We start from the raw sequence: 13,456 nt of genomic DNA, 5'->3' as shown, positions 1-13,456 counted from the left end.
CACCCTGGGCAGGCTCCCCGGCCACTGTCCCGATAACTCTATCACATTGAATTTCATAGCCAGCAGGGGTGACAGAGCTTCTACCCTGGCCTCCAGCCGCTTTCAGTTTAACAAAAGTCCCAAGCCCAGTTCTCATGGGCCCAGCCATTCTCCCTGAGCCATCTGTGTGGGGAGGACTGATTGGCTTAAGTCAATGGAGCCACCCTAAGAGTTATCACAAACCCCATGGTGAGAAGGAGGCTGCTCCGCATGCGCTTCATCTGTGCTGCGGCAGAAGCCTGTTTTTCTGCTGCCAGACCAGACCTGTGCCTGGACCTGCGTCCAGGGAGGCAGACCTGCTCCAGTGAGGCCTGAGCCGGCCTGTGAAGGCCTTGGCAGCCCCTCTCCCAGTGCCATCCACAGAGCATGATAACTGTCCCTGCACACTGGTACCTCCCTCCTGACTCACCCTCAGCCATCCCTGGGGCTGTCACCACTAGTGAGCTGATGGGTTCCCAGCCAGGCTCTGATCTGGGTTTCTAGAGCATCAGACCCACATAGCCACCCACCCACCTCCAGCACATCTGGGGTCCACAGGCACCTCAGATTCAATACATCAAAGCTTTGAGGCAGCCACAAGCTGTCTGGTGCCTGCCTCACCCCTTTCCCATGTTACCCACTCACTGCTCTCCCTCCATTTGGATGATTCAGCTCTGGCTCCATCTCCTTATCCCTCTCAGCCTTCTCAAAACTGCCACCATTTCCATCCACTTATGACAACAATGAGCCTTGCAAAATAGACACCTGATTGTGCCACAAGGTAGCACGGAGCCCTCCTTGGCTTCTGGGGCCCCTGGAGGAAGCCCAGTCCTCTCCCTCCCTGCTCATCCTGCCCTTGGGGACTTGCCCAGCTCCTGCCCACATCCTGTCTGGACCACCAGCAATGCCAGCCAAGGCACATTCCCAGCCCAGCCAGATCATCTTACAGCTGGCTTTTTTTTTTTTTTTTTAAGTGTAGTCTTTTTTTTTTTTTTTTTTTTTTTTTTTTTTTTACAGGACTTTATTGGGGAACAGTGTGCACTTCCAGGACTTCTTTTTTCCAAGTCAAGTTGTTGTCCTTTCAGTCTTAGTTGTGGAGGGTGCCGTTCAGCTTCAAGTTGTTGTCCTTTCAGTCTTAGTTGTGGAGGGCGCAGCTCAGCTCCAGGTCCAGTTGCCGTTGCTAGTTGCAGCGGGCAGAGCCCACCATCCCTTGAGGGAGTCAAACTGGCAACCTTGTGGTTGAGAGGATGCGCTCCAACCACCTGAGCCATCCGGGAGCTCAGCGGCAGCTCAGCTCAAGGTGCCGTGTTCAATTTTAGTTGCAGGGGGCGCTGCCCACCATCCCTTGCGGGACTCGAGGAATCAAACTGGCAACCTTGTGGTTGAGAGCCCACTGGCCCATGTGGGAATTGAACTGGCAGCCTTCGGAGTTAGGAGCATGGAGCTCTAACCACCTGAGCCACCGGGCCGGCCCCACAGCGGGCTTTTTAAACACCTTGTTACAAAGAGGAAATCAAAACCAAGACTATGGTATCTTCAAGATAGTATTGACATCAGTACAGATTAGCCCCCACAGAATATAGCTAAAGCAGGGCTCAGAGGAAAACCCATAGCCTTGAATAGTTACATTAATAATAAGAATCAAAATAAATAAAGCAGCTAACTTTATTTATTTTAGAAACTAGTAAAGGTGAATTCGTAACAATCAGGAATTCAAGAGGGAGGACTCGTAACAACTGAAGCAGAAATTGATAAATTTAAAACCAGAAATGACAGATCTTTGAAAAAATATATATAATAGATAAACTATTATCTAGTAATCAGTAAAACTGAGGGAGAATGAATAAACTAAAGAAAACATGAGAAATAGCCTAAGATATAAAGGAAGTTAAAAATATTATAAAAGGTTACTCACCTTTGTTCAAATAAAATTGGAAATGTTGACAAAATAAATTACTTTCTAGGACAATGTAAGTGGACTTGGAATGCTTGGGACATGTTTGTACTAAAAAAATGTTGTTTACCTGGAATTCAGATTTAATGGGGCATCCTATATTTTTATTTGCTAAATCTGGCAACCTTAAATGTAAATGACAAATGGATTCAAGAAGAGGCAAAGAGCTAGACATGTCAATGATCATTAAAAACATTGAGGGATGTTGGGATCGGGGGAAGAAAAAAACAATTGAGAACATTATGAGAACACTACCCTACCTCAAACACCCTTCTAGAAAGTTCCACAGGTGAAGTGTGTCCTGCCATCAGGACTAGAGATCTCTCCTGCCAGTTAAGTTCCCACAGTTTACAGCAAGGAAGAAAATGTCTACCTTCACCTTATGAAGCTAGTGTGGCGCTGACCCCAAGCCTGGCAAAGCAAACCACAGACCAATTATGTTTATGAAACTCAACACAAAATTCTTAAATATTAACAAGGAGAATCCAGCAACACGTGATAAAGAACATGTTCTGCCTATCCCAGTGGAGACAACGGCAGTACTGCAAGGAAGGTCCTACTGTGTCCACAAGTGTGACCCTTAACCTTTTATCCTTCACCAGAGGAGAAAAGTCACAGGGTCGTCTTCATACAAACTGAAGAGGCAGTTGACAAAATTCAACGCCCTGTGTTAACCTAAAAATAAAAAAGCCAAGGTGAGAGGCAACAAGCGTTTATTTACAATCCAGATTGCAATTCTGGGAAGCACTGATTCAGGCAGAAACCCAAATAGTGTTCCGACTGAAGTGAAGGCAAGAAGTATTTATGAGAAAGGGAAGGACAGTAATATGTTTGCTTCCCTGTTATCTTTGCAAACAGTTGTTTGGAATACAAAGCTGCTCTGGGTCCAGTCCAAAGGTTATTTTATCCAGTTTTAACATTCCGAAGGTTTGAGGAGTACCGTGTTTCCCCGAAAATAAGACCTAGCCGGACAATCAGCTCTAATGTGTCTTTTGGAGCAAACATTAATATAAGACCCGGTCTTATTTTACTATAAGACTGAGTCTTTAATATAATATAATTAATATAATAATATAATGTAATATAATACCGGGTCTTATATGAATTTTTGCTCCAAAACTGAAGCACTAATGCAGAATAAGTGCCAGAGGTGGACACTGGATAGACAGAAGGAGAAAATGAATCTTAGCCCCTACTTCACATCATATATAAAAAATTAATTTGCGATGAATCTTAGGCCCAAATGGAAAAGCTGAAACAATTGCCTGTGCATCATTTATTATAAAGACCTTCATTTTCCTCATTGAATTACATCAGTACTGTTAGACCAGTGATGGAGGAATATTTTTCCTGTGAGTCCCCAAATGATGGAGGTGATGTTGGATCTGCCGGCAGTTTCTGGGTGTAGGCCGGGATCGTGTCTCGTGAGACCGAAGAACGGAAACACCGACCCAAGAGAGGCCAGAGTTTTAAAAAGAGGATAGTTTCTTGAAAGCCAAGAGTCAGAGCTCCTGAACGGGAGGGGGTCCCGAATGGGGGTGCCCCATGACTGAGGCAAAAGCTCTTACTTTTATACCTTCCCTTGCCTGTTTGGGGAAGGGGAGCTGTTTGAAGAAGGGAACTTGTTTGAAGAAGGGAACTGGCGCCTTCTAATGAAATTCATCTACCAGGTTTGTTCTGCTTGCCCATCCTAAAGGAACTAGCAAAATAACCCACTCTTATTTATCAGATCAGCTCTGTTTGTCAGGCAGAAAGGAATTTTATGATTAACCTCTAGGCCTTGTTGCAGGTTATGTCCTAGATGGAAGGAGTGATTTCAAACCCTGGAGTTTTAGGATAAGGCTGTCTTTTGTTTATTCCACCAGGGACCTCCCTGTCTACCTAGGGACATGCTAGCCAGCCTGTATTACCAGGAGCAGAAATCGCCTTAGGCCTGGAGAAACTGCCCGGGATGTATTGAATAGAAACTGTATTGGACAGAAAGCATCTTATCTTGGAAGCCATCCTGCCTTGCTCCCCGCTTGCTTGTACCCGCTGGCTTGTGTTTTTCTCTCAGGAGCCCATGATCATCATTCCTGAACATTCTTGGATAACAGCAGGGGAACCAGGATATGGAACAAGAGGACATGGCCACACCCCGAAACCCTCAGTTGCCATGAACGAAGCAACGATGCAACGAAAAGCCCCTGAAACATTGAAGAAGAACACCCTTGTTTACCTCCCCCTATAAAACTCCATACCCCTCTTGCTCGGGGAGGTTATGGTCTTTTCTAACCTTGAAACAGGGCTCAGTTTAAACCCCCCACAAAAGAGGCCCTGGCTGTCAGGCCATATTTAGTCCAGGAACAGGAACCTTCTTATCTAAAAGCCATCTTGTCTGGCTTTGTACCTTGTACCTGCTGGCTTGTGTTCGCCTTCGGCCTGGAGAAGCTTCCTGGAATGTAGAAACCATCTTATCCTGTCTTGCTTTGTACTTTGTTTGTCTCCTAGGGGCTTGTGATCCAGGTCTCAGTGTCTGGAGGGAGGCCTGGGGGCCAGGGTGTGGAGCCAGAGGGCTTGGTCAGGCCCCAAATCCCTTGGTTGCTAGAGATAATGCATCGAAAACCCCCTGAAACATTGGAGGGGGAACAGCCTCATTTACCTCCTCCTATAAAACTCCATACCCCTTTTTGCTCAGGTAGGTTATGGTGTTTTCTAGCCTGACCTCCCGCAGCTCAAACAGGCCAAATAAATTCTAATAGACCAGTTTTGTTCTCCTGTGACTCATCCCTCTGGCCCAGCCTAGCACTGACCTCACCTCTCCCTGCCCTAGAGCTTAACAATTGATCAACCCCCTCCCTTGGGGAGCTTGGAATCTCCCCTGTCCCAGTTCCCTGCTTTAGATAATTACCCTGAAACTTATGAAACTTATGCTTGCTTACCAGTCACAATGCCCCTGTGCTTGCCGATTACAATCTTTGTGGCCTAACACTCTTTCCAGATTACTGTCATCACTGCTCTTGGGTTGGTGACCACGTTAGAGAGTCACATTGCCAGAGAAGAAGCTCCATGCAGACCCCAGAACCATCATGTTGTTGCGGAAAAGCAGCGAGGACCAAGAGACCCAAGCTGCTCGCAGAGATCAGGGAGAACACAGCTTTATTATGCCAGCGGCCCAGTGGGATTGTTCCCAAAGAACTGAGCACTAGCTGGGGTCAGGCACTTTGTTTTATAGGGTTAGGCCTCCGGGTTTGTGGGAGAAATCTGGCCGGGGTGCCTGGGAGATCCGTCCTTAGCAGCTGTGATCCCTCAACTTTGTTTTGACAGGGAGGCCTCTAACTATGGTGCCTGCAAGAGACATCTCTGATAAGGTATGGGAGGGGGAGGGGGACGGAACTCCAATAAGGGGGGATGGAGCTCTTAGGGGGAGCTTGCCGGGGACAGCTCCAGTAAGGGGGAGACAGAGCTCTCAGTGGGGGCCTGTAGGAAAAACTGTCCCAACAATGTAGCTTCTGGAGGAATGTCCATATTTTCCCTTAAATATCCCAGGCTAGTCTGAGAATGTTAAGGCAGTTTTTGGAGGTGTTAACCTGCTGCCCTCTCAGACCACCTGTGCTCTGATAATAAATGCTTATTCTATGGCCCAACTCCCAGTGTCCATCTATTGGCTGAGCAGCGCAGGCAGCACAAACCCCCAGACTCATTTGGCCTCCGGTTTCAGTCTCTGGTGACCCAGATGGGACAGTCTTGGGACTCTTCCGGTGAGTCTTTCAGCTTGTGGGGGGTCTCGGGGGCTGCCTGAGACTGGGCGGATTTCTTGGCACAGGACTGACCTCTGGAAGCAGCTGCCGAGTAATTTTGCTCGCTGAGGTGGGGTTTGTGCCAGGGCCCAAACGTCACAGACGCCTTTTCTGCTCAGTTGGGATAGACTAAGTGTTTGCTCTGTTTTTCTGCCTCTAGTTACTGGTTCTGGAAGGGGGATGCCTCCAGCGTGTGCAGCTGGAGGATTTTGCACTCACCATCTGGGGCTTCTCTTTGAGGGCCATCTGTGGGTCATACTGACCCATTGGTGCCAATAGGTGAGGCTGCAATATTCAGCAAGGCATAATACCCCCACCAGTAAGGGGCTCTGGTTGCAAGCTTGTTCTGGTTCTGGAAGTGTACTTGTGGTTGGCAACATTGTTCCCCAGGAAGCAGGACCCATCTGCCACATTGTAAAACCCACCACGTCTGGTTTCAGCCTTTGGGCATCTGGTTTCTGGTTTTAGCCCACTGGCCGATTGATGGGGCATCTGGTGGTATTAAGGCAACATCTGGTTTCTGGTTTTGGCCCACTGACCGGTTGATGGTTGATGGACCATGTATATGGAGTAAGATGATGTCACATCCAAATCTGGTACCTAGCTAGGCCTGGTTTAGCTGGTGTTCAGATCTGAATCTGGTTTTTCTGATTTTTGTCTGTTCAATTCAGGGAATACTTGGATCTTTGTCTCTGTGTGTGAGTTTTTATTAGGAACAGCTGCATTTGTTCCAGCTCAATAATGGGATCTAGGGTTTTAATCCCCACTGGGAGCCCATTGGGCAGAGTATTAGGCCATTGGCAAAACTATGGCTATAAGCCGTTGACCAAAAAGAAATAATGTCCTGTTGCAATACTTCTTGGCCAATGTACACATTAGATTCTGGAGAGCGCTGGCCATTCAATGGTTCATTGAATTATTATACTATCTTGCAACTGGAATTGTTCTGTCAGAGGTCTGGGAAAAGGGATGAAATACCTTATGTACAGATGTTTATGAGTTTGCATAATTTGGAAACTAGCAAAGAGGGTAATAAGCTGATGGTTCGGAGGCAGACTGCCTCAGCTGGAACCAGCAGCTGTCCCAACCCCTGATTCTAGACCAGGGGAATTAAAGGATGAGGAGGAACGCAATGTCCTGGTGGCTGGAAATAGATTCCCAGGACCTCCAACCGATCCCCCACCACCAGGGGTGTCTGAAATAGACAGCATTGATAGAATGGCCTCCCAGTCTCATACAGACAAGGTACCCAATTCGGAATAGGGCTAGGGAGCCAAGGGGCCACGGCAGGGCAATATCCTGTGAGGGGCTGGCTGTCGGAGTTGGCCCTGGAAGACAGCCCGCCGGATACTATTGGCACATACCCCTTTTTCCACCTCGGATTTGATGAACTGGAAAAACCTTAACCTGTCATATTGAGATAATCCCCAAAAGATGACTGATCTAATCTCCTCGGTGTTTTCCACCCACCGGCTGACCTGGGTAGATGTACAAGGCCTGCTCAACATGCTACTGACTGCAGGTGAGCGAAGGCTGGTGATAAGCAAGGCCACAGAAGAACCCGAGAGGTAGCACCAGGAGGACCCTAAAGGGACCCCAACACCAGATGGGGCGATCCCTCTTGTTGAACCGGGATGGGGCCCTAATGACAGGAACGATCAGTGCAGATTAGAACACCACCGGTGACGCCTTATCGAAGGGCTATGCAAAGGGCTGTCAAAACAGAAGAGCTTAAATATGGTACAGTTGGTCCAACAGAAACCAGATGAGGACCCCTCAGAGGTTTTAGAGAGAATTTACCAAGCCTATAAACAATATACTGATATTGATCCCCAGCAGCTGAAAATTGTTGCATGATCGGTATGAGTTTTATCTCCCAGAGCATTCCAGACATCCAGAATAAACTCCAAAAGTTAGATGGAGTCATGAGCACGCCACATGCCCAGCTTGTAGATCTCACTTACAAAGTATACAATAGCTGCGAGTACCAAAAGGCTAAGGCTGCCAATAGTTTTCTGAATCAGATAAAGGGGTATGAGCTGCAGAGTGCAAATAGATGGCTCCTGGTCCCCCACTAGAGAGAGACCAGTGTGCCCATTGCAGAGAAAAAGGACGCTGGAGGAAGGAATGCAAACCAAAGGTCTGGAAAGCACCAGTAGCCCTGATGGCCAAAAGGATGGCTGGTTCTGAGGAAGAATAATGGTAACCACTAAACTATTGTCTGTGTCTATGAGTTTTTTCTTCATTTGTTTGTCTTGTTCTTTTGTTGTTTTCAGTTTTAGATACCACATATCAGTGAAATCATATGGTTCTCTACTTTTTCTGTCTGACTTATTTTGCTCAGCATTATAATGTCAAGATCCATCCATGTTGTTGCAAATGGTCCTATTTTATCTTTTCTTACTGCCGAATAGTATTCCATTGTGTATATATACCACATCTTCTTTATCCATTCATCTATCGAAGGACACTTTGGTTGTTTCCCTGTCTTGGCCACCGTAAATAAAGCTGCAATGAACACTGGAGCACATATGCCTTTATGGATAAATGTTTTCAGATTTTTTGGGTAGACACCCAGGAGAGGGATTGCTGGGTCATATGGTAATTCTATTCGTAAGTTTTTGAGGAACCTCCACACTGCCTTCCATAGCGGCTGCACCAGTCTGCATTCCCACCAACAGTGTATGAGGGTTCCTTTTTCTCCACAGCCTCTCCAACACTTGTTACTATTTGTCTTGTTGATGATAGCCATTCTGACTGGGGTGAGGTGATATCTCATTGTGGTTTTTATTTGCATTTCTCTGGTGATTAGTGATGTTGAGCATTTTTTCATATGTCTGCCATTTGTATGTCCTCTTTGGAGAAATGTCTCTTCCGATCCTCTGCCCATTTTTAAATTGGACTGTTTGTTTTTTTGTTGTTGAGTTGTATGAATGAGTTCCTTATATATTTTGGATATTAGCCCCTTATCGGAGGTGTTGTTTGCAAAATTCTTCTCCCATTCAGTTGGTTGCCTTTTTATTTTGTCGATGGTTTCTTTTGCTGTGCAGAAGGCAACATAAGTTTCTCTATATATGCCTGATTGTCCAATACCTCTGCTGGGCGGGGATTTACTCTCAAAACTGCATGTTCAAATAACCTTTGTTCCTGAAGCAAACCAGCTGCACCTATAGGTTCCGATTGAAAACACATATTGACTCCAGATGCTCCTGGATGAAGACCTGACTGCAACACTGGAGAACGGAAACTGTGGAATTAGTTTATTCCAGTCGGCCAGATCTACAGGACCAACCCATCCAGGACCCAGACTGGACTCTTTCTGTGGATGGAAACAGGTTCATCGACAACAGGAGATGAAAAGCAGGGTATGTGGTGGTTACTCTGGACCAAACAACGGAGGCCCGACCTTCACTGGCAGGTACGTCCATCCAGAAGGCTCATTGCACTAGCCCCTGCCCTAGCCAAGGGAAAATGAGTCAGTATTTACACTGACTAAATATGCTTTCCTGGTATTATTACATGCACCTGGGGCCCTTTGGGAACAACGTGGCCTCTTTACAGCTGGGAAGAAATAAATAAAACATGCCTCAGAAATTTTACGACTTAAGGTGGTCCAAGAACCCGCCCAAGGAGCCATAATGCATTGTTCGGGGCATGAGAAAGGTGGAGATCAATTGGCAACAGGAAACAGATGGGCCGACTTTGCAGCCAAGGAGGCAGCCCACCTAGATACAGTTATGGCCCTAATTCCCATAATAGATCTCCAGGAGCATCAGCCTGCCTATTCAGAAACGGACCTGCAAGAGGCATGTAAGAGGGGCTACACACCAAACAGTTCAATGGGGAAATGGACGGGCAACTCAGAAAGGAGTCTTCATCCCCTCCTCTCTTCTGCCATTGATTCTCCAAGAAATGCATCAGGCCACACTCTTTGGGAGAGATACTTTACTTGATTATGTAGCCCCCTGGGTCACTGGCATTCACTTGACACAATAGCTCAAGATACTATCAATAAATGCTCAATTTGCCAGAGAAATAATCCAAAAACACATCCAGACTCTAGAGGCCAAGGTCGTCAATACAAAGGCCAGCTGCCTTTTGATGACCGGCAGATTGACTTCACTCAAATGCCCAGCGCACGGGAAAATTACTGGTGCCTGCTTGCATGCATAGATACTTTCTTGGGCTGGGCAGAAGCATTTCCCATTCAAACAAAAAGGGCAACTAACGTAGTCAACGCGCTATGGGAGATCGTCCCCAGGTATGGGCTCCCCTGAAGTCTACAAAGTGACAATGAACCATCGTTTATCTCAGCCATCACTCAAAACGTGAGTAAGCACCTAAATATTACCTGGAGACTCCACACACCATGGAGGCCCCAGTCCTCGGGCAAAATAGGAAAAAATGAATCATACCCTTAAAAAGGCCACAGCAAAACTCTGCCAGGAAACTCACTTACCATGGACTCAAACACTACCACCTGCCCTGCTGAGGGTCCGGGTGGCTCCGCGAAGCAGGCTTAAATTAAGCCCATTTGAAATTGTTTATAGGAGACCATTGCAAGCCCTAAGGGATATAGCCCCATCTGAGTTTAACCACGATTTACATGTTAGGAATTATCTTAGGGAACTTACCCAGGTAATAGAGACCTTACATAAATTTGCCCTCAACAGGGAGCTGGCCCCATCAGAGGGGCCCTACCATCCTTTCAAGACCAGATAAAAAGTACGACTTAAAACCAGGAAACAACAAGGACCCATTGACCAGCTAAATGAACAGTGGAGCGGACCTTGGATGGTGCTCCTGACCATGAACTCGGCCATCAGACTTGAGGGAATCTGGCCCTGGATTCACCACTGTCATGTACGGTGCCACGTGGGGTCTCTGGTCCCGCTCCCCACATAAGAATGCAGGACATGGTGGGGCCAAAAAGGAACACCCACGGAGGCATAGATAGAGGAGTCATACCACTGTAGTCTCACTGGCGGCTTCGTTGGAGACACAGGAAGCAGGAGCCACACAATCCGCAATCCGCCGTCCACTTGTCTCTGCCAACCAATCCCACTTGCTAACTACAATCTGCCCTGCTAACTGCAATCCACTCTTGCTAGCTCAGCCACCATCTTCTTTTTTTTTTTTTTTTTTTTTTTTAAAGATTTTATTGGGGAAGGGGAACAGGACTTTATTGGGGAACAATGGTCAAATTGTTGTCCTTTCAATCTTAGTTGTGGAGGGTTCTGTTCAGCTTCAAGTTGTTGTCGTTTCCGTCTTAGTTGTGGAGGGCGCAGCTCAGCTCCAGGTCCAGTTGCCGTTGCTAGTTGCAGGGGGCACAGCCCACCATCCCTTGTGGGAGTCGAACCAGCAACCTTGTGGTTGAGAGGACACGCTCCAACCAACTGAGCCATCCGGGAGCTCAGCGGCAGCTCAGCTCAAGGTGCCGTGTTCAATCTTAGTTGCAGGGGGCAGAGCCCACCATCCCTTGCGGGACTCGAGGGATTGAACTGGCAACCTTGTGGTTGAGAGCCCACTGGCCCATGTGGGAATCACCGGCAGCCTTCGGAGTTAGGAGCACGGAGCTCTAACTGCCTGAGCCACCGGGCTGGCCCACCATCTTCTTGCTAGCCCCCATTTTCTGCTAGCGTAGCCACAGCAGTTATATTAGTGGCCAATGGCTCACTGGTTACAGCTGACGGCCAGCTAGCTGATGGCCATTTACTACCTGAGCCAGCACCTTTCCACGTGTGGCCGAGAGCCTGGAAACTGCACTCCTGGCTCTGTGCCCACAACCACACCAGAATAAAGAAGACAGACTAGAAGATAGAAGAAAAGATACTACAACATGGAGACCCACGCCATTAAGGAACCTCAAATACTTGTTCTCATGGCTCCTCCTAGAGTGTTCCTCCGAGGGACCGATACCATTTGAAAGGAATGAAAATGTCTGGGTCTATCTGCCTAAACATGTACTTAATAGCTCTGATTTTTGCCTTTCAGCAAGGACATATGTAGAACAGACCTTTACCTCCTGCTTAATAGGAGTTTGTACCACACCAGAGACTATCAGGAATCACACCATGTTCCAATCCATTGACAAGCTTATATCATATTCTGACAACGCTATGTTTTCCCTCAAGGTCTCAGTGCTGATGCCAGCAGAAGACCAAGTCGTTGTATCCACTCTTGTTTTGTCATTATAGCCGATGCAGACCTGAACTGCAGTTTCACCACCTTAATAAGCTATGCCAATGGACATGTTAAATTACCCGCCGGGTGGTTCCTTATCTGTGGAAGAACTGTCTATTCTTATGTGCCAACCAATAGTTCAGGAGGGCCTTGCTCCCTCGGAAGACGTACTGTTTTTCTGCCACAGAAACCCCACCAACCAGACATCGCAGGGAACTTGCTTTAGGCCCTGACTGCAATAGTGAGTGACACTTGTTTAGTCCAGCCCAACACACAGCCTTATCTCTCTTTGTGATGCTAGCTATGACTATTGCTCTGAACATAGAAATCAACAGAAGGGCCTGCTCTGTGGTAAAGGCCCTGAATGTCACCTCTCAGGCCATCCGTGCTCTCGGGGAAGAACTAGGCCAGGTCAGAGAAGCCGTCCTTGAAAATCGGGCTGCTATGGATTATTTGTTGTTAAAACATAACCATGAATGTGAGGAATTCAAAGGATTTCGCTGCTTTAACCTTACCGATAATTCCCGCCTAAAGAAGGGGAAGGTTAAACAAATCCACGATCTCATATCTAATATTAAAGGAGAGAAAATTTCTTTGGTCTCGATCTCTCCCGACTCACCTCCTGGCTCCCCAACCTTGCCGGTTTAAGGGAAGCATTTCTCATTTTTCTGTTGTTTGTAATTGTAGGGCATATCTCTTGCTGCGTATTCAATGTGTCCCTGCTTATAGGTCCGCTGCCAGCCGGCTGCCAAAGGCCCAACGGACACCAGAAGCTCGAGCCTTTCTTCATCGTCACAGCGACCAATTTCACCCCAAACTAGTCCCATAGATACGGACTTTACCCTTTGACAGTGGGGAATTGAAACAGGGCCCAGTTGGGACCCCCACAAAAGAGGCTTCGCAATGTCCCTGACCTCGCCTCTCCCTGCCCTAGAGCTTAACAATTGATCAACACCCTCCCTGCGGTGGTTTACACTTGGAATGTCCCCTGTCCCTGTTTCCTGCTTTAGATAATTACCCTGAAACTTATACTTGCTTACTAGTCACAATGCCCCCTCCCCTCCCCGTGCTCCCCGATTACAATCTTCATGGCTTAGCACTCTTTCCACGTGGCTGTCATCACTGCTCTTGGGTTAGTGACCGCATTGGGGTGCTACGTTGCCATAGGAGAAGCTCCATGCAGACCCCCGGAACCGTCACATAGCCTCTGGAGGAATGTCCAGATTTTCCCTTAAATATCCCAGACTAGTCTGAGAATGTTAAGGCAGTTTTTGGAGGTGTTACTCTTCTGCCTTCTCAGACCACCAGCACTCTGATAATAAACACTTATTCTATGACCCAACTCCTTTGTCGGTCTATTGGCTGAGCAGCGCAGGCAGCACGAACCTCCAGACTTGTTTGGCTTCAGGTTTGAATCTGATCTCCTGCTGCTCAAACACGCCAGATAAATTCTAATAGACTAATTTTGGTCTCCCACGACTCATTCCTCCGGCTGTGCCCAACAGGTGGCCTGTACCGGGAG

This window comes from Rhinolophus sinicus, chromosome 9 (genome assembly GCF_057876585.1).
Source record: "Rhinolophus sinicus isolate RSI-liver-muscle chromosome 9, RSI-T2T, whole genome shotgun sequence".
NCBI lineage: Eukaryota > Metazoa > Chordata > Mammalia > Chiroptera > Rhinolophidae > Rhinolophus > Rhinolophus sinicus.
The sequence above is the reverse complement of the archived record's forward strand: the minus strand, read 5'-3'. Positions refer to the sequence as shown.